Source organism: Eimeria mitis, genomic scaffold, assembly GCF_000499745.2.
Source record: "Eimeria mitis Houghton genomic scaffold, Emh_scaff392, whole genome shotgun sequence".
In the NCBI taxonomy this organism is placed as follows: domain Eukaryota; phylum Apicomplexa; class Conoidasida; order Eucoccidiorida; family Eimeriidae; genus Eimeria; species Eimeria mitis.
In genome coordinates this window covers 7063-7294 of record NW_013572256.1, presented here as the reverse complement: position 1 = coordinate 7294, position 232 = coordinate 7063, and positions in this window count along the sequence as shown.

Sequence of the window (232 nt, the reverse complement as noted above, 5' to 3'; positions counted from 1 at the left end):
GCAGCAGCAGATGCTGCAGCAGCAGATGCTGCAGCAGCAGATGCTGCAGCAGCAGATGCTGCAGCAGCAGCAGCAGATGCAGCAGCAGTAGCAGATGCTGCAGCAGCAGCAGCAGTGGGAGCAGCAGCAGCAGCTGGTTTCGCGCTTTAATAGATTTTACTAAACTGCTGCAGCGCCGCCAAAAAACAAAAAAAAATAAAACAAACTTTTTAGTTTTTTTAATTTAATTTAG